General features: G+C 41.8%; 1 long non-coding RNA gene across 1 annotated transcript; it reads right to left on the reverse strand.

Annotated features, from left to right (window-relative positions):
• Nucleotides 1–8,339: 8,339 nt before the first annotated feature.
• LOC129842477 (uncharacterized) lies at nucleotides 8,340–14,640 on the reverse strand. Its single transcript, XR_008757603.1, has 2 exons — nucleotides 14,082–14,640; nucleotides 8,340–13,773 (listed from the first exon to the last, which is right to left on the reverse strand). It is a non-coding gene; the product is annotated as an uncharacterized LOC129842477 (long non-coding RNA).
• Nucleotides 14,641–19,820: the final 5,180 nt, after the last annotated feature.

Below are 19,820 nucleotides of genomic sequence, written 5' to 3' on the forward strand. Positions count from 1 at the left end.
TCTCAATAGTCTTTCATACAATGGAAGTGGCAGTTACTTAACGTGACCAAGGGTTCGCCTTCATTGACTATTTGGGCCAGTGCTGGTACTGCTGACAGTATAGCGATGCCACCCACCACGAAGGCGGCAAATGCAAATAGTTATTATCTGAGATTTTTATATTCACCTTAACGGAGGGTGACCCCAGCTAGGAGCAAAAGAGCACCAAGCTTTCCCGGAGCTCACCTTCCTTTTGTCTTTCTTCCAAGCCAAATCATTCGCCCGGATGTCGAAGCACTTGGTTCTCTTGATTGTCCTCCGGTGGCTCTCCTTTTTCTCATGCGTTCAGTCTCACCTTGATTGATAATAGAAATAAATGCAATTATATTTCAGATTATTTCAAATACATCTCTTATACAGTGGGGAGAACAAGTATTTGATACACTGCCGATTTTGCAGGTTTTCCTACTTACAAAGCATGTAGAGGTCTGTAATTTTTATCATAGGTACACTTCAACTGTGAAAGACGGAATCTAAAACAAAAATCCCGAAAATCACATTGTATGATTTTTAAGTAATTAATTTGCATTTTATTGCATTTGTCTTTCTGTCGTGTTCTTCCCATTCAACTTGACAAAAACTAACTCTAAACTTATCTTATGACCCTAAAACTTATGACCCTATAGTTAGTTTCTTTCAACATTAATAGGCAATATTAGACTGTTAACCACCTAACCCTCAATGTTGCTTTGAAGAGCGAGAAAACACACAATTCAATTCAATTCAATTTGCTTTATTGGCATGACGTAACAATGTACATATTGCCAAAGCTTATTTACAATATAAAAATGAGAATCAAAATGGTCAACGGGACAACAGTAACAACAATAACTAAGTGTCAAAATAACCATACATTCAACAATAACAATAAACATACAGTAGAGTACATGTGCAGGTTGATTGGTCTGTCAGACACTGTCCCTCAACTTATGGCAGGCAGCAATGTAGTGCGCTGCCAACCCACAGCTCTCTGCGTCCTCCCCCAACAGGACGGGTAGCCTATCCTCATCAGAGAGGTCTTTGAAACCTTGAATAAGAGTTTCAAATTTGGGGAAATGACACTCTCTAATTGTTTTATATTTTTGACATTTTGTCAGGAAATGCAGCTCCGTCTCAAGTTCTGCTGTTGTGCAGTGGTTGCACAGCCTTTCCTCTACAGGGAGCCAGGTTTTCCTGTGTCTACCCTTCTCAATGGCAAGGCTGTGCTCACTGAGCCTGTACTTTGTCAAGGTTTTTCTAAGGTTTTGATCAGTAACCATAGTCAAATAGTTAGCCATGGTGTACTGTCGATTTAGGGCCAGATAGCACTGCATTTTGCTCTGTGCTTGTGCTTGTGTTTCCCAATAAGCAATGTAGTTTTGTTTTGACTGTGTTGTAATTTGGTTTATTCTGATTGATTGGATGTTCTGGTCCTGAGGCTTCAGTGTGTTAGTAGAACAGGTTTGTGAACTCAGCCCCAGGACCAGCTGGATGAGGGGACTCTTTTCTTTGCTCAGCTCTTGGTATTGCAGGGCTTGGTAGTGATATGAGAGGGGGTCACTGTATTTTAGATGTTTCCAAAACTTAATTGCTCTTTTTTGAGTTTTTATTATTAGTGGATATTTGCCTAATTCTGCCCTGCATGCATTGTTTGTAGTTTTCCACTGGACATGTAGGAGAATCTTACAGAACTCTGCATGCAGGGTTTCAATGGGATGTTTGTCCCATTTGATGAAATCTTGTTTTGCAAGTGGACCCCACACCTCGCTGCCATAAAGTGCAATTGGTTCAATGACATATTCAATTAGTTTTAGCCAGATTTTAATAGGTATTTCAATTTGAATTTGCTTTTTAATTGCGTAGAATGCCCTGCGTGCTTTCTCTCTCAGTTCATTCACTGCCTCATTAAGGTGTCCAGTTGAGCTTATTTTTAAACCTAAGTAATTGTAGTGTGTGCAGTACTCTATATATTTTGTACCAATTGAGAACTTTGGTCTAATTCCCTGAGATCTGGATCTTCTCTGGAAAATCATTATTTTAGTCTTTTTGGGGTTTACTGCCAGGGCCCAGGTCTGGCAGTACTGCTCTAGCAGATCCAGGCTCTGCTGTAGGCCATGTGCTGTGGGTGACAACAGGCATAGGTCATCTGCGAAGAGTAGGCATTTAACCTCTGAATTATGGAGACTAACACCAGGGGCTGAGGATTTATCTAGAATAGTGGCCAATTCGTTGATGTAAATATTGAAGAGTGCAGGGCTCAGATTACAACCCTGACGAAGGCCCCGCCCCTGGTTAAAGAATTCTGTTCTTTTCTTGCCAATTTTAATGCTGCACGTATTGCCAGTATACATTGATTTAATTATGTCATATATTTTACCCCCTACACCACTTTCAATAACTTTGTAGAACAGTCCTGTGTGCCAAATATAATCAAATGCTTTTTGGAAGTCGATAAAGCAAGCGTATATTTTGGTATTATTTTGGTGGACATGTTTACCTATCAGGGTGTGTAGGGTGTAAATATGATCGGTCGTGCGATGTTTTGGTATAAATCCAATTTGGCTTTTACTCAAGACATTGTGCTTATTAAGGAAGTTTAGAACTCTTACATTTATAATACTACAGAAAACCTTCCCCAGGTTACTGTTCACACAAATGCCTCTGTAATTGTTAGGGTCAAATTTGTCTCCGTTTTTAAAGATTGGGGTTATGAGTCCTTGATTCCAGATGTCAGGGAAATAACCTACACTCAGGATCAAATTAAACAGTTTTAATATGGCCAATTGAAATTTTGCACTAGTGAGTTTGAGCATCTCATTTAGGATGCCATCAGGTCCGCATGCCTTTTTAAATTTGAGAGCCTGAAGTTTCTTATAGAGCTCCTGGTCAGTAATTGGGGAGTCCAGTGGATTTTGGTTGTCCTTTATAGCTTTTTCTAATCCATTCAACTTCTCATGAATTTGGCGTTGTTCTGCGTTTGTGTCAATTTGAACGGTGTTGTAGAGTGTTTTAAAATGGGTTGTCCACATGTCACCATTTTGTATCGCTAATTCCTCTTGTTTAGATTTCTTGAATTTTTTCCAATTTTGCCAGAAGTTGTTTGTGTTTATGGACTCCTCAATTAGCATCAGCTGCTTTCTGTTGTACTGGGCTTTTTTGGTTCTGAGTGTACGTTTATAGAGTTTTAAAGTCTCACAGTAATGAAGGCGTAATTCACCATTATTTGGGTCTCTGTGCTTTTGGTTGGATAGTGTTCTAATTTTTTTTCTTATAATTTTACAATCTGCATCAAACCAGTTGTCATCTGTGATCTTTTTTGTTTTGTTTTTTATCAATTTCAATTGTGCTTCTTTTGCCGTTTGCCTGAATATATAGTTGATGTTTTGTACTGCTAGATTGATGCCTTTAGTGTGAGTGAATGTGGTATCCAGAAAGTTATCTAAGAGTGTTTGGATATTTTGGTTCCAGGTTGCTTTCTGGTATTCTTCTGTGCTGTTTTGGGCCCATCTGTATCAATTTCTGATGTTGTACAGCTTACTGGGCTGTGAATGTGTGGTTGTTTCCATGTCTGTTCTTTTGAGGAACAATGTAATTTGGCTGTGATCAGACAGAGGTGTTAGTGGCTTGACAGTGAATGAGCTGAGAGAGAAAGGGTCAATGTCTGTGATCATATGGTCTACTGTACTGTGGCCAAGAGGTGAGCAGTAGGTGAATCTCCCCAAAGAGTCCCCCCGTAACCTACCATTGACAAAGTACAGACCCAGGCTTCTACAGAGCTGCAAAAGATCCCTTCCGTTTTTGTTGACGGTGCTGTCACTGTTGTTTCTATGGGGGAGATTAAGGCAGTTAGAAACAGTATGGCCTGTAATAAAGCTGTCCCCTCGTGTGCTCGTTAGATCAGGTAGTGTTCCTGTGCGCGCATTTGTGTCCCCACAGATGAGCACATTTCCCTGGGCCTGGAAATGGCACGTCTCTTCCTCAAGGGTAGGGAAGATCTCCTCTGAGTAATATGGGGATTCTGAGGGGGGGATATAAATTGCGCAAAGGAACACATCTTTTTCTGTCAGTACAAGTTCTTTTTTCAGTTTTAACCAAATGTGATATTTGCCAATTTTGAGGGGGTCAATTAGATGTTGTAGTTCGGATTTGTACCAAATGATCAGTCCTCCAGAGTCTCTGCCTCTATTGACAGAGCTGTGTTTCTGTGACGGTACAATTACCTCTCTGTAACCTGTGGGACAGTGAGTGACAATGTCAGCCTTACACCATGTCTCCTGCAGAATGATGACATCAACATCTTTAAGGTTTTTGTTGAACTCCAGTGCTAAACTCTTCAGTCCAAAGGTTGATGAGTTTAGGCCCTGAATGTTCCACATGCTAACTGATAGCGATTTCATGTTACAAAAGAAAGAATAGCAGTCAGAAATACTGTGACTACTAACTATTAAGTTGTTAACTATTAAGTTGTTAAGAGCGAGATAAACAGGATAACAGCTAACATTCTTTCTGTTATATATATAAACATTCCTATTCATTGAACAAGTACATTTGAGTACAATATGTGTGTGTGTGTGTGTGTGTGTGTGTGTGTGTGTGTGTGTGTGTGTGTTTAGTGCAGTTTAGTGCAGATGTATTGGAGGAGCTGTTTAATCTCACTTAATCCTACAAGGTTCTCCTGTCCTCTGACGACCTCTGCGTAGCTACGCTGGTCCTGCTGTTGGGCCCTGTGGAGTGGAGGGGGACCAGGTCTGGGCCGTGGGGCTTCCTCTCTGGTCTGGTAGGGGTGGTGGTCTGATGCGGGGTAGTAGGCTGGGCCCGGTCCGGTCTGGCTAAGCCGATGGAAGTGGTGATGGTCTGGTGGTGGGTGGGGCCTGTGGGGTGCGCTGGGTCTGGTGTGGCGTTGAAGGGGCCTGGGGCTCCTTGTTGGTGCAGTGGTCTGGTAGGGGTCTCTGGGTGGTCCTCTGTCCAATACGGCATGAGGTGTTTGTCTACCAAGTGCCACGTCCTTTAGAGACTTGGTAAACATCCCTAATGTCTGTTTCCTCAGATGGGAGTGGTCGTGCAGATGCTCTGGGGTGATTGTTGGGTGGTGAGCAACGTGTACGTTCGGGAGTAGGCCACACCCTCTGGTGATGTCAGCGTTGACTTTCTGAATGGTATGGGGATGAAAGTCTTTGCGGGGCAGCAGAGTGGAGATGGTGATGTGGGAGTTGGGGAACCGCTCAGAGGCCCTCTCTGCTATTCTGTTGACCAGGCTGCCTACTCTCTCCTGCTCCTCTCGCAGGTTGTTGGTGCCGGTGTGAATAATAATGTGGCCTGGTGTGCCAAAGTCAGGCTGGGACAGGATGTGGAGTGCATCCTGTGTTTTTGGGCAACATATTTTGCGCACCTTGTGTTGTGGGAAGAGTTTATCTTCTTGGAGGAATTTCCCATTTGAGTCAATGAGGATGGCCACCTCAGCGGGTTTTACCAGATTATTGCGTTTACGGTCTGGGGCTGGAGTACACAGGGCCTGTGTACATGGAGGGGCGTGTGGGGGTGTGTCAGGGGGGGCCAGAGAGCTTCTCTCTGTAGTAGGTGTTTCCATGTGAGCCTTCTTGTTGACTGGGGGTGTGGGTAAAGTGTTGTCGGTATGGGGGGGGGTTGTGGGTAAAGGTGGGTCAGTGGGGGTGTTAGGGGTGGTGGGGTTGTTAGGGGTGGTGGGGGGCTGCAGCTTCTCTCTAGGAGTCTCTACAGTCTGCTCTCTGTGCTGCAGCACCCTCTTGATGCCAGACAACTCCTTTGCCATCTCCTCCTTTACCTGCACCAGCTCTCTCCTCATGGTGGCCTTTACCTCCTCAAGAGCTGTGGTAAGGCTCTCTCTCAGCTCCTGGACAGAGTTCTTCAGCTGGGTCCTGCACTGGTTGATACTCTCTCACAGCGACGCCATCTTGGCTCCCCCGCCAGCCTGAATTAGTGCGCCGTCTCCCAACAGCGATTGCTTCATCGGCCCACTATGGGGCTGTGGACGCAGGCTGCTCTTAAAACCCTTATCTACTTCACTCCCAAGAGTGTGTAGTGTTGGGTTTTTATGAGGTAAAGCATGACGGCTCATTACGAGCGTCCGTCTTGCTTTCCTCTTGTCATTCCCACTCACAACGTCCCTCTGTGTGTGCTCAGCTCCACAGTGGGCTGTGCTGCACACAGAGTGGTGAGAGGAAGAGAGAGAGATAGAGAGAGAATGAATCTGAGCACTCTCAGGTTTGTTATGGAAAAGAGGTTATCTTGTGACAAAGTCAAATAGAACACATTCTTTATTAACCACAGACACAATGACTCCTCCATCCCTTTGCAGGGGTGGGGAATGAACAGTGGGCACCCTCACATGAAGTGCAGTGCTCTCTTCCGTCCTCTCCCCCTCGTCCCGTCATGGCTGTCGTCTCTCCTGACTGCCTCTTGGCTGCCAGGGCGACGAAATAAAATGAGTCTCTCTCGTTGGTTTCGCCGCCGCCTTCTCTGGTGCTGCCGGAGGGGCGGGGCCGCTCTCGGTACTCCAGGTGCAGCTGCTCGACGGGCTCTCCGTCTGGCCGTAAACCCGGGTCTACTGTAGACGGTGGAGCGATGGGGATCTTTTGTAGCTGTTTTAGACCCTCCTGCCAAGGCAGGTGTCTAGCCAGCTGCTTTCTCTCCTCCTCAAGCTTCTTCCCAAAACGCTGTCAGAGATGGGGGCGTTCAATAGGGCGGCTTTGTCGGTCTCCTTCATAGCCGTCAAAGATAGCCAGAGGTGTCGTTCCAGTACCACCGAAGTGGCCATGGATCTCCCCGCACATACAGCCGATGCCTGTCTGAGATGGAGAATTGCGCCGGAAATCTTCGACGCTTCCTCCATCTCCTCTCCCGACAGCCCCTCTCTACCAGTGGTGAGACGGGATAGAGAGGCTGCCAAGAGGGCAATATTATTAGCTGCTGTTACAGCTTGTGTACTTAGAACACTTCTCAGCCAGCTGTGCTGTGAGGCGGTCCTTAGTCGTCGGTAATGTGGGTCTCTTGGCCAGCTCGAGCCTGGCACAAGGTATGCCGCTAAAGAGGCCGCCGGAAAGGAGTGAATGGGGGGCAGTGTAATCTCCAGCCTGCTCGCAGCCCCGCTCAATGAGCCCTGTAAAATCAGAGCAGAGAGGCCACTGCGTAGGAAAATTCAGAGCCCATCTCCTCCTCGCATAAGGATGATCAAATCTCCTTACTCTCTATAGGGAGGGGGGTCTTTTCAGCCTCGGTCAGTAGATTGGATTCTTTTGGAGAAAATCCCAGACACTTCCCAACATCCTCATCCTCTCTAGAGGCGCCGTCGTCATATGACGCCTCAGAGTCTGAGGCTATCATAGACATGGCGTCCTCTAGAGGGAAATCCTCACTGAAAAATGCCCATCGCTGTTTCCTCTCCTTTAAAGAAAGGAGTGAGCAGCTGGCGCATTCCAGAGGATCTGTGAGGCCGTCCCTAGCGTGCTTTGAACCTAAGCACACAAAACATAGTTAGTGCGGGTCCAAAGCCGCCATAGTCCAGCGACACTGAACTCTTAAAAGAGCTTTTGGGGGTGGAAAGGCATGCTCATTGAAGGACGAAGTCAACAACAACAGGATATTGACGACGGGTTCGTCCTGAGATCTCTTCTCTTCTAGGCTTCTTCAGTCCAGTCCTGTCGCTGAAGATAATGGGAGGCTGATTGAGGGGAAGCGTCCCCTCATTACTCCTATTGGCTGCAGGTGTGTGCATAATTTTCTCTTAGGCTATTCGCTGCCTAGGCAGCGGGGTAAACCACTAGGAGCAGAGCTCCCCTATGGGGCTGAGCTCCACGATATAGAACAGTTCTAGCTGCTACAGAAGGCGCAAACTTTATGTGCTTGTCATGATGATGTGTATACTTTTTATAGATTGTACTCTGTAACGAATGGTTTTCAAAATGTACTTAAGTAAAAGTACATCCTTTGAATAATACTCAAAAAATTACAAGTACACAGAAAAGCTACTCAATTACCGGAACGTGAGTAGCCTTTAATTCATTACTTCCACCCCTGACCAAAATAGAAATACTCGCCAACCTTAATGGTATGAATGTTGGATTCTATTTTTTTCCATTTGTAGGACAGTACAAGTTTGCTTTGGTAGATTTGTAGGGAATTCCTTCAGCACACCAAGAAGATCTGAGAGGGTGTTCTGTGGGTATATCTTTTCTCAATGCCCACTCACATAACACCTTGCATAACTTCAGAATTATTATCTTCCTCATGTTGATGACACAAGTTTACTGGAGAACTGAGACGAAGTAGAGACTCTGGACAGGGTGGATATTCGTATAATAAAAAGCAGTTTTATTCAGAGGTAAAGATATCTGATACAAGCATGCTTGGACTCGTTCATTCAGCTCGTAAGGAACCTGCAGACAGAGCCCAGATAACAGAAATACATAGTCATTTTATACAGCACAGAAAGTAGGTAGAGTCTGGTAGATCTGGTTTTCTGGTTGGTCCTGATCAGGTTGTTGTCTTCTCAGATTGGTCCGGATGAGCTGTGCGTCATCCTTCTGAGTCTTGTATCAAAAGTTATTTGTTACCAAATGTTCAGCTAAAACAGGAGATTTAGGTGTGTGCGCAGATGTTCCTATCTAATCGGTGTTTATGAAAGGTTTACGTCAGCCCTCAGTCCTTGGTTATGTGTGTCTCATTATTTCGTGAAATACAGACCCAAGCACTCTTGCTCAAGGCCTTTCCTGCCTTATCAGTGTTTATGAATGTTCTGTGTCAGCCATCTGTTTCTGGTGTGTGTGTGTCTCAGTTTCTGCTTGTGAGAAACCCTGTTTTTTAGAAAGAAGTTAGTTATAACAATGTAATAGCAATATGCTTGTGTTATTTACAATGGTATTTCTTACACTCATCAAAGCTGTCATTTGTCTCATCACTATCATCACCAACAAGATTTTTATTGTCGTGGAAATATTTAGTCAATAATATTTCTCAAATACTGGAGCTTGTGATTTCAAATATACTTTATTACAAAGTAACAGACGCCGAGCCTTGGCACAGGTTTATACAGGTTTCATCCTTACGTCACACACATAGTAACTCCTTTTATGTTAATGATTCATCCCTCTGGCATTTAGCCACCAATATCTTTTTGCCTTGCACTAATTTTAGCTTGGTTTCACATTAGGGCATAGAAACGTTAGGCCATAGCAATGGTACAAAAATAAACAGACATGCCCACTCCCAAGACAGGTGCATGTCTAATGATGTCTAATGATCTAGACACACATATAGAGTGCAATTATTCTGCTGACTACTCTTAAGATGTATAATGGGCACACATGTACAGGAAAATTCCCAACAGGTGTAACCATAGCAACATTAAATATTAGGCCATAGCAATGGTACAAAAATAAACAGGCATGCCCACTCCCGAGACAGGTGCAAGTCTAGTGGTGCCTAATGACCTAGACACACATATAAAGTGCACTTATTTTAATCTAAGATGTCACACCTGTACTGAAAAATTCCCAATATCATCAAAAGAACTTAAGCAGTGCAGATACACATCATCTTCTTCATGATTAGGCTCCTTGTGGAGATTCTATTCCGGATGAACGTCTTCTAACACTTGAGAATCATTAATATCCTCTAGTGAAGATGATGAATTGGCAAACGATTGGAGTATTCTTAATGTGCGCTTTTGTTTCGTCCAATAACTTCTGCCAGACATAACTGCCTTTGGACAGCCACTACTTCTGCAAGTCAATTTTGCTACAGATAAACTGACTAAATTCAGAGGTTGACTGACCTTTACTCTGAGGCTTTTTTTCAGTGTAGGTTTCAGCAAATCAATGAAAAAAAGAAGTATATGGGTTATGGTACAGCTAAATTATGGACACATCATTTGATAGATTAATGTTACTTGCCTTGCAAAAATTAGACAGTTATACATTACATTTACACTTTTACTGTATCCATATTAGCTAGCTAACTATTGAATATCACCACAGAAAAGTGTTGAGTTAAAAGTGCACACATCTAGATGCTAGACTGGTAATGTTAGTCCAAAACCAATAACCTTAAGATAGCAACCTAGTACATAGATGTATAAGCTTACTCCCTTGCACTAGATGTGTACATTTTCATCTCAAGTTAGTTATGCCCCCTTTAATAGATGTTACCTAGCTAACGACTTAACGTAAACTCACGTGAACTCGTACATCGCCTTAGTCCGTACAATTGCCCTTATTTTAGCGCCCCAAAAACGTAATACTTCCAGATCAACTGTAATGTCAATACCATTGTAAAGCACAATTTATCCCCTTTTCAACATGATCAATTACATGACCTAGACACTGCCTGTTTCTGCATAATTCAAGCAGGCAATGAGTCCCGTCGGGTCTTTTTAAAAATGGAGGGTGGGGAAGCGAAACTAATGCGTGATAGTGAGAAGGAGAGATGTTGTGTGGGAAAATTGCTTTTTTTCACTCGATCTGTCCAACTTATCACCTTATCGCCTCTAAAATGTAAATAAAACACTATAAAGAGTTTATATAATGTGTCATTACATACCTATTTGAGGTTTGTGTCGAATCTGTCTGTAGCTTGGTCACATAACAGTCAGTAATAACTATGTGTTGTTTCCAAACATTAACTAAGTGTCTCACTGTTTGGCTTTATCTGAACCCATGGAATTAGACACACACAAAAAATATGTCTATGGTGGGAATTTCTAAACCTTATTTAACCTATGTAAGGACTTATCTCGATCCTATCAATAATCCTGAATCACCACAGACGTCATATATCCCCGTCCACTTTATACTATGATCAAATGAGGCCAAAACGAATGCTAACCATATCATATGCTTTCTGTACTAATGAAATATCTCCTTCAGGAGTCCACTGTTTTTTATCTAACAATAACATGGGTTAGCCTTAAAATCATTATCATCCATAATTTAATATATATTGCATAGTATGGGATCCATTATCTACAGTAATTTACCATCCCGAAGAACTGCAACATTTTTCTTTTCATAATTCAATTTTATGCTTATAAAATCACTATTTTTCTACCTTCATCTTTTTTCCTGCCCTGTTGGCTTAGAATATGTTCTAAATACTTAACATGAGTCTACCTTTTCTAAAACGTATCGTAACTAATTTTCTCACCGTATTCATCTAAGAAAATATAATACACTATAATATTAATTTCACCACCTTGTTGTATTAAATGACCTTAAACTCAGTATTACCAATGACCTTAGATTCTCCATCCAAATGGCTTTCCAATGAGGCTGATCAGACCACAATGGAAAGTTATGATAGAAGTCATAAGTCATACCACCACTTCAAAGAAGTGTTCCTTACTACATTAAACATATTTTTCTTTTTTAATTTGAACTTGTTAGGAATAGCCCTCCCCATTTTCCGCCTGAAAACATGACCTAATCAAACTGCTTGTAGCTCAGGCTCAGAAGCAAGGATATGCATATTGTTGGTATCATTTGAAAGGAAACACTCTGAAGTTTGTGGAAATGTGAATTGAATGTAGGAAAATATAACATAAAATAGATCTGGTAGAAGAAAATACAAGGAAATAAACAGATGTTTTTTTGTTCTTTTACTGTTGTTGCATCTTTAAAATAAACAAGAAAGGCCAAACATTCAGATATGATACTGGGGATCATTTCAAATAAGAACATAAGTAGGCAACAGTATTTGACCAAAGTTTCAGACAGATACCTTCAGGAATGAGTGAGGTACATGCCATTGAGCATGAAGTCACCCAGGTGTCCCTCACAAGTTTCCCAAATGTACCCAAGTGGCCAAATTGGTACATTGATACAAATAACTATATACAAAATACAAAACAATTATTCTAACATACCCCAAAACATATATATTTGAAAAATTCAAGAAAGAAAAAAATTAATATAAACAAAACAAGGGAAACTATTTACACATTCAATGTCCAATCATGTGAAGACCCTCAGTCCTCTACACAATATTGCACTCCTGATGCCATAGCCCATAGCAGTCTCTTTCTGGTGTGAAGCAGAGGGTCACAGAACAGGTGGTGCAGGTGACAGGGGATTTCTTATGGCAAAGGGCACCACGAAGCCTCCCTACTGAGCTCTTTTTTCCCTGAGGCACATTCCTGCCTGCAGCGATGAATTTAAGCATGTGCGCACCACTGGTTGGAGAAGAAGGGACAGAGGTAGAGGGGACAGAAGGTGCTACAGTGGTCTTGCTGTAGCTAGCAAGCTCCTGGATGAGCAGCTCCCTGAAGGCTAGCTGTGAGATGGGGGGCTGTCCACAGCTCTTGGCCATTTCCTTCTGGAGGATGAAGGAATTCATTCACCACAGCAATATCATTGAAATGGTAAAACAAAGTCTTGTACCATTTCATGGTTTTGTGAAGAACATTATAGTAGCCTATCAGAGCATCTGACAGGTCCACACCTCCCATGCTCTTGTTGTAGTCCTTCACAGCAGCTGGAATGGGGACGTTTTTGGTGGTTCATGCGCCTTTAGCACCCTTCACACGTCTGACAACGTGATCCCCACCGAAGGACTTGTTGATTGTTGTACACATCACCACCTCTCTGGTATCCATCCACTTCACAAAGAGCAGGCCATCTTCACAGATCCATCTCACGGTACCCCGCTCAGCCCGCTTAGGCATGTCGTTCACCCTGGTTTTCGGAAAGCTCACTCTGTTGGTCCGAATGGTGCCACAGGCCCACATCTCCAGCTTCCTCAGGTCCGTGAACAGGGTAGGGCTTGTGTAGAAGTTGTCTACAGTTTGTAGCCCTTCCCTAGCAGCTGGAAATCTAATAACTGCATAACGGAGTCATAGCTAAGTCCCTTACCGCTCGCACAACTGTTCTTCCCCTCATAGACAAAATAATTGCACGTGTATGCACACGCAGAATCGGCCAAAACAAACAGTTTGTAACCCCATTTAGTTGGTTTGTTACGCATGAACTGTTTTAGGCCAATTCTGGCCTTTGAGGCTACCATCCTCTCATCTATGGAAAGGTTCTGGGCGGGCTGAAAATAAGTCTTGCAGGCCTCAATGATATCATGGTAGAGAGGTTTAATCTTGCAGAGCTTATCAAACCTTGCCGTGCCTCGTTTCGTCTCGTTGTTCTTATCAACTTCTGGGTCACTGATATAAGGCGCCCGTGAAAATGTTCAGAAACCTTTTGCATGACATGACCGTGGAGGGGAAAGGCAGTTGATAGAGGGGTGCAGTTTTCCAGTAGTCCTTCAGGGTTTTAAGCTTTACAAGACCCATGTAGATGACCATAGAAAGGTAACTAAACAGATCTGACATGGAAATGGCATTCCATGTCTCTGTCTTGCCTTCCTGCTTCTTAGCTCCGTACTTATTTGTGGTCATCACCAGGGAATCAACAACTGCCGAGGTGAAAAACAACAAACAGTTGCATGGAGCTGTACTTTGACGTCATGTCCAGTTGAGGCCCTGCTGGCCTTTTTGGTCTGAATATTGGAGGTGATGGGGCCACATCCTCCTCCAGCACAGAGCGCAAACGACGCTCGTCCGCTCTGCCAGCAGGTTCCACGCTTCCCTTCCCCCGCTTCTTTGTCACCGACTTCACACCTCTTGATGGCCGGGCGGGGGTAGGTGTGGTGCCGGAGACAGCAGGGGTCCGGCTGGATGGACCAGCTTCAGTGAGGGATGGGCACCTTGGCAGTATGGGCTCCCAATCAGAATCGCTGGGACTGTGAAATAAAGACACAGACACAGATTATATATAGAGTAAGTCACTATGGTGAGATGTTGTCCATTCCATTTTTAGATATATGTAAAAACATGTAAAAACAAAAAATGTAATGTATACAGACACAAACACACAGATATACACCCACAATGTAGAGCAATGTGTACTTTATACATTTCATTATACTTATGTGTACTTTATATTTCATGTCCTAGTCATATTTTTATATATGGCAAATAAAATAAAAATATCTCAAACAACTCAAATGAATAATATTTGATATTATTAATTTCAAACAACGTTACTCACCGATCGAACACAGCATCTTCTCCATACAGGAACATTTCCTCAAATTCAGAATCAAATGAATTCTCACTTTCCGATTCATTTTGCAGTTCACTCTCACTATCTCTATCAATTTCGTCAATGATAGCATGTAGATCTGTATATTTTGGTCTTCGATTTTAAAGATTTACTTGCCATAATTCCTCTCTGAAAATGCTCTCAAAACTGAAATGTTGCGCGTAACCAGCGTGGATGCGTGTGGAATTTTCAATGGTGAATAACTGTGTGTACGCATGAGTTTCCAACAAAGGCTAGTCTTCCCGTGTCGAACCATTACATGTTGGCATTTACCTCAGCTCATTGGCTATCTACCCAGCTAGATTTCAAGACGATCAGTGGTCATTGGTCCGAAATACAGTCAATCAACGAAGAACTGGTCATATCATTGGTGCGCTCAAATCAGTTCCTTTGTTGTTTTACTAACAAACAGAGGATTGCAATGAAACCGAACATGACTAGATAAACGTCTGTTTAGAGTGAGTAATTACATTGAATGTTACGTCCAAAGTTGAAGGACACTGAATTTACCACACAAGCCTTTTACAAAATGTTTCGTGTTAGGCTATAAAAATGGATTATATCGAACAAAACGACACTTTATTGTTTCGTCGTGACCTTTAGTATTGCCAAAAGAAGAAGATCTTCAAAGGTAATTGATGAATTTTATTGCTATTTCTGACTTTCGTGACTAATCTACTTTGCTGTAACTCTACCGAATGTGTTGTCTACTGATCGATACTGATCGATAATCGTCTAAATCTGACATGGTGGCTAGATTAACAAGAGATATAGCTTTCATTTGGTGTATTGCACTTCTGATTTAATTGAAGTTAAATATTTATAATAATTTCATTTCGTCAATTTTTGTCGAACGTTCCGCTAGCGGAACCCCAGTCCTAGACTTAAGTCAAACATTTTCTGCTTGTTGTATCCAGGTTCCCAGAACCTTCCTTTATCAAAAGAAATCCTGTATTTAATTTAAACTCAGAAAACAACACTTCTAATATTCCATGTGAGTGTATCCCGTTAAGATATCTTGTCGCTGGGAAACATGGATATCCCCTAAAACCCCATTTAGACACACACAACTGTGATAAATGTGCACTGTCCCTTGTACAGGATCAATTTGAGTACCTTTGTGATGTATTCTACTTTATGAAACAGTTTTACGTTACAACTCAATGATATCACAACGTCAGTTAGCAACAACCAAATCTTTAAGTCTATCGCAAGCTTTCCAACTTTCTCTACTCCAACTTTTAAACACCATGTACCTTGCTAAATGTATATCGCATGTCAGTCAATAAGAATAATAACATTCCGATGGGCACAATTTTATCGTATCTCTCCATTATTAACTGTATTCTAGGATTTAGTAATTTAAATATGACTCCAGTCTCTATACATTATTCCAGCAGATAATTTAGGCAACACAACGTATCATATCGAAATTGCCTCGCTATTATTTAGCCTGGATTAGTCTTTCAATTTAACCTTAACAAGCTATTAAAACGTTCAGTTTATATCCTAAACAAACACTAACTAACCGTATCTCTCCCTCTTGATTCCACTCGGTACTGGATTTATATGTTTTACGTTTCAGTCTCCAGTATTCTCCCTGTCGACAGGGAGCCCGCTATGTGAGGCAATGCTGCCCTCCTCAGTCCATTCTCTATACATTTTCTCTCCTCTCTTCCTCCACTCCTTTCCGTTTTTTCCACCATTTATCTCCAATGTAGATTTCAGAGTCTTTCAAACTTTCTCAATATTTTGGCACTCCATGGTAGAGTTTTTAATTATTTCCTGGGGTATATTAAAAATAACAACAACATGTCTTATAGTGTCAATCTCTAAAGTCCTTACATAACCTTAATAAACCTATCTCTATCCTATCCTTACTCCCTTTCACATAAAAGCCTGATACAGTACATACAGAGAGATACAATCATAAAGCAACAGACATACAGTGTGACTTGTCTTATATCCAACATGCCTTATTCAATCAGTGAACTTGTCTTATTTCCAAAACATTGCCGTTCGGTAATATGCGCATATAAACCCAACTTGTCTTATATCGAATGTCTTGCCGTTCACTTGTTACAGGGGACATGTCTTATACAGTGAATTGCCGTCGAGGGTCCACCTAGACTTGTCTTATATCCAATTCTTCTGCCTTCCCCTGGACTATGTTGCCGTCCACTTTTAGTCGAGGGTCCACCTAGACTTATTAATCGACAATTTGTCTTATATCCCACATACCATGTAAATACATAAAAATCCGTGAACCCGGTATATTGCCGTTCAATTATTAGAACTTGTCTTATTTCCAATATTCCGCCATTCACGGTGGTTATGTGGCCATTGTCCTCAATCACTTCCCTAAAGTCTTATAGACTTTTAATAAAACAACCCTAGCTTAGATACACACACAAACAGGCTTTTAATATCACGTCATACACATACAGGCATTCCATTGTTATTCTGTTGGCCAACTGAAAATGCATTCGCCATCAAGTAGTACGTAATTAAATAATACGTAGTTAGTTTTATCCTTACTTTGTTGTAGTGAACATATGGTTCAAAAATGTAGTAACTTACACCAGTTAGGTTTTCTCACAAAATAAATTTGGTTAAATCCAATATGCAGAATTTCAGTTTTGAAACAATAGGCTCTGCTTACCTGTTTTTTAGTAGACCGGTCTTTTTGTGAGAGGACCCCGTCTGGCGACAGTCTAGGCCAAAGGCTGGATGCCTCAATGTCCAGCGAAGTTCCCTCAGATCACGTCGGGGTCACCATTTGTTAGGGTTGCGAAAGTTCAACTGAGATAGGAACAATACCACACCTGAACTTGGTTAAAATAATTGTTTAATTCAAAAGTTAATAAATGGCAAATACATTTTTCGTATATACGGGTTCACTGCACGAACAAGGAACTGATTCGTTTCTGACAAAGATAGTATATTATACTCGTGACAGAGATAGTTCCCGCTTCAGAGCCGGCCTGTCAGAGTAGAGACTGGGCGTGGTTTAGACTCACCCAGCCTATGGTTGATGTTGGCACATAAGCTGGTCCCAGCTTCTTTGCGCTTTCTGGTGTCCTTTCGCTGTTGCTGTGTAGATTACGCTCCTTCACCCCAGAGACTGGGGTCAGACAGTTTTATGACATTGTCTGAGATATCTGCACCTGTATACATTGTCCACTGTTCTCGCTCAAGGCTAACTACAGCTTCCCAGCTTCTTATCTGAGCTAACTGTTACTTCCAGCACACACACACAGACATCCAGGCGCCCAGGCCAACAGGTTGTCAATATCCAATCACGTTTGTTATAGTATTCAATCACATATAATACAGTTGCTAATCACGTTTGTTATAGTATTGGGTTATAGTGCATAACTCAGAACCTCACATGTTTTTCGTGTGTATAGTTTATCTGTTATTGTCTGGTCAGCACTCTCCTGATTCACCCCACTCCTGTGTCTCTCTAAGATTAGCACAGTCTCAGCCACATAGTACAGCGCCCACACTACTGATACATTTGTTGCATACACACACATATTTCACACAGTACAGCGCTCTCTTTAACACACACACACATTTCAGGCTGATATTCATGGTTAGGCCCTGAGCACTGGTAAAAGTGAGAACAATGGAAAATGCAGGTTCACAAGAGTCAGCAATTCAAACTTTAATGCATAAGAAGCCCTACTAGCTTATAGTTAGTTAAGCATGTCAAAAACCTTATAAAAACCCCACAGTATCTGGGGAAAAATGTTACTTCCAGCACACACACAAGCACCCAGGCCAACAGTTGCTAATATTCAATCACATGTGATATAGTATTGGGTTATAGCGCAATAAACACAGATCCTCACAAAACAACGAACATTGATTGATGGAACTAAACTTTACATACTCTAGCAGGACCCTACACCTACCCCTGTGATTGGTCATCGCCCAGCATTAGATAGATTCTTTACATCCACTTTTTCACAAGACGACAGCCTTGTTTGTTGGTTTTCTCAGGAGTCCCTAAATCATTAAACACGAATTACAATGTCATACTTATGTCAAACCGCCCCTAAAGTTAGCTTGCTAATAGCGATTTTCCTAAATTAACTTGATGACAAAAAAATATGCATAGTCATTTGTCTCTACATTAACTAACATATTTGCACTATTCATTATGACGTTAATAATTACTTACGTTTGCTTCCATCCTAGTATCTTTGCTGAAGAATGTCTACAGCGTTGGCAGTGGTGTAAATTAACAAAGTAAAAAATACTTTGAAGTACTAGTTAACACTACAACCTTCATAGGCCAACGGCCCCTGACGTTTTGATGTTCTAAAAATATTAACCCCCCCCCCAAAAAAAGTTATGCCCTGCTCGCTCCCTGAAAATGTCTGTATTTTACACTGCTCATGTGTCCGAATTTTGAAATTACAAACAGAAAAGTATTTAGAGCCTTTTTATCTATTTCTAACTTAATTCGCTAAGACAATGTGCTGTAGGACGTTGCTACTCAGGCAGGCGCTAATGCGTCTCTCTTTAGTTACTGAAAGAATGGGCAATAATTGTGCACCTTATTCACAATTTAATTTAAATTAGGACTAACTGAATGATAAGGAGGGTGAAGAAGTTGACTTAATTTAGAAAGACAATAGTGTAATTATGAGTTTGTGTTATGCCTATTTGTCAGCGTTGGCGCTCATGTTAATAATTTGACAGCATGGCTTGCAAGGTTGATACCATTTTCTTTTAAACTTTCTATAAAGAAGCTGTTACAGGAGGACTGTTTTATTTACTGTGATTCTATTACTAATCAAAAGTATTGTAAGGGAAACAAAAACATGCTACATGTTGCTGTAGGCCTTTAGAATAAAGCAAAAATATTCGTGGCTCTATCCAGCGACAAACAATACCAGCCCATTGAATGAATGACAAATGGATGGAATGGGCGATAATTGTGCACGCTACTTCACAATTTAATTTGAATTACGCCTAACTGAATGATGAGGGTGAAGAGGTTGATTTAATTTTGTGTTATGCCTATTTATCAGCGTTGGCATTCATTTTAATAATTTTGACCGTGCGCCTTGCAGGTTGATACCATTTTCTTTTACATTTTACTAAGCTGTTACAGGACTGTTTTATTTACTGTAAAAATATTACTAATAAATGTATTGTAAGGGAAACAAAAACATGCTATGTGTTGCAGTAGGCCTTTAGAATAATGCAAGATGAGCACATCTTGTAATTGACAGACGTAGGGAAAGGAGCATCACTATCAAATCCTCCTTCAGAGTCACATGCAGGTAAAACATTGTGATTTCTATATAGTATCTGAAAGAGCAAATTCTGTGGTTTGTATGACACTTACCTTGTCATACAACACCTCCATATCTCCACATGACACCTCCATATCTGGGGAAAGATTAAACCAGGCCATAGGGTGAGCGACTGTCCGAGACTGGTTTTGAGACTCGTGGAGCCTCACATGGGCAAAGGCAGAAAAGTGACAATGGATAACTTCTTCACATCAATTTCCTTGGCAGGCATATGAGCTTCGTGAGCACTAACGCCAAGAAAGAAGCTACAGCTGCCAAGCAGGCCGCGGAGGCAGCAGGTGCTACTCGCCCTCTTCCCCAAGCACAACAGCTCCAACTCAGGAAAAATAAGCCGATTTGTTTGTGGGGCTTG

The sequence above is a fragment of the Salvelinus fontinalis genome, unplaced genomic scaffold, assembly GCF_029448725.1.
Source record: "Salvelinus fontinalis isolate EN_2023a unplaced genomic scaffold, ASM2944872v1 scaffold_0043, whole genome shotgun sequence".
Taxonomy (NCBI): Eukaryota; Metazoa; Chordata; class Actinopteri; order Salmoniformes; family Salmonidae; genus Salvelinus; species Salvelinus fontinalis.